Source organism: Pygoscelis adeliae, unplaced genomic scaffold (genome assembly GCF_000699105.1).
Source record: "Pygoscelis adeliae isolate BGI_AS28 unplaced genomic scaffold, ASM69910v1 Scaffold456, whole genome shotgun sequence".
NCBI classification, from domain to species: Eukaryota; Metazoa; Chordata; class Aves; order Sphenisciformes; family Spheniscidae; genus Pygoscelis; species Pygoscelis adeliae.
In genome coordinates, this window is record NW_008825007.1 from 584,421 (window position 1) to 585,945 (window position 1,525).

The following is a 1,525-nucleotide window of genomic DNA, read 5'->3' on the forward strand; positions in this document are numbered from 1 at the left end:
GCCCCTGGGGAAAGGGAGGGGCTGGGTGGGTGTGGAGGGGGCCGGGGCGCTGACATGGCCAGGGATGGGATATCTGCAGGGTGTGGATGGGGACTGACTCTTCCCCTCGGTCTTCTCCACGCTGGGGCTTCCCCACAGGACGCCTGCCATCCCTCCATCCCCCTCGGCTGGTGGTTTAGGTCGTACGTTCACATCTATGTGCTTTTCAGTCACCTTTCTTGGAGCCTTTGCAAATAGTGCGGAGATGCTGCAGGGCTCTGCCCAGGTGGGAAACGGCAGCTCTGGACGGGGAGGTTTCCCTCTCCCAGAAAAGACAAGGTTTGTTGCTGGGTTTGCAGCAAGTTTTGTTGTTGAGTTTGCAGCAGTTTCCCCTCTTCCTTCCCCAGCCGTGTTTGAATGCCCCAGGGGCTCCCGAGCCCTCCCCGTTGCTTCACCCAAGCTTTTGTTTTCTTCCTGTGGCTCTTCGGCAGCATCTTCAGATGATCTTCAGCATCAGCCGGAGCCGGTGCTTCCCCGTGCTCAGAGCTCACTTCCGAAAGGCCCCCGGTGTCTCCATCGTTACTCTGCTTGCCCTCCAGTCCGGGGCTGGAGCTGGGTTGCTTTTTGCCCTGCAGAGCTCCAATAATCGGTGCGGGAGGAGAGGTCGGGAGGTCCCGCGCCATGCGGCTCCCGGGAGAGCATCACCTTCGTGGCAGGAGCCACAGTGACCCGGCAATGGCAACAAGGACCTGGGGACAGGGACCTCCAGCTCTCGCGGGCTGCAGCGAGGAGGTGCCGCCGTGCTCAGGCTGTTCCTCCGATCACTTCCAAAACTGCAGGGTGCTCAGTTGGCTCATTAAGGGTTGCTGGGCTAATTAGTAGGATACATCTCAGTAGGAAAATGGGCAAATCGGACGGCGTGGGGACCAGAGAGGCATGCTGTGCCGAGGTATCCAAGACACTGCTTTGCAAAAGGCAAAGAGACAAGAGTCTGTTGGGGACCTCACTGGTGCTACAGCATCTTTGCTGGGGCAGAGGCTACGGGGCTGCCAAAACCTCAGCAGCGCCGTGAGCTTGTCCAGCCCGTCCAACCGCCAGCCGGCCAGATGCACCAGGGGTTTCCACGGGAGGCATTTAACCCCAGGGAAAGGAGCCTGGGCAGGAACTTGTGCTTTTGCAGAAGCCTTTGGCCCAAAAAGCAAGCCCGGGCTGAGTTTCTGGGGTGAGCTGGTGCAAGCCCACGTGCAGAAATGCTCCTGGCTCAGGCACAGCCTGGAACAGGGATGCCCGATTTCCCTGTGGGGCGGTCGGGCACGCATGCCCTCTCGCACCATCCCTGCTGCTCGCTGGAGCACCTGCCATGGCCAATAGCTGCTTTTTTCTGCCTGATTTCGGCTAAGCCTGGAGCCTCAAAGCTCCCCAGCAATTTTCCCTCGCGTCGGCTCTCAAATATATAATCAAAACAATTTGGGGGTTGCTGGTCGGGTGCCAAGAGGCGGACACAACCGCCGCTGTGTAAAGCCTTCCCGCCTGGGTTTTTGAGGAG

General features: G+C 59.4%; 1 protein-coding gene across 3 annotated transcripts in view; it reads right to left on the reverse strand.

Annotated features, from left to right (window-relative positions):
- Positions 1-7: 7 nt before the first annotated feature.
- PEMT (phosphatidylethanolamine N-methyltransferase) overlaps positions 8-1,525 on the reverse strand; it is a 42,168-nt gene continuing 40,650 nt past the window's right edge. The window contains exon 8 of one of the 3 annotated variants that reach the window (XM_009326210.1): positions 8-728. The gene's annotated coding sequence lies outside the window, so the exon portion shown is untranslated. Of the gene's footprint in view, positions 944-1,525 lie in introns of all 3 variants that reach the window. The other 2 variants (XM_009326208.1, XM_009326209.1) reach the window with 2 other exon arrangements.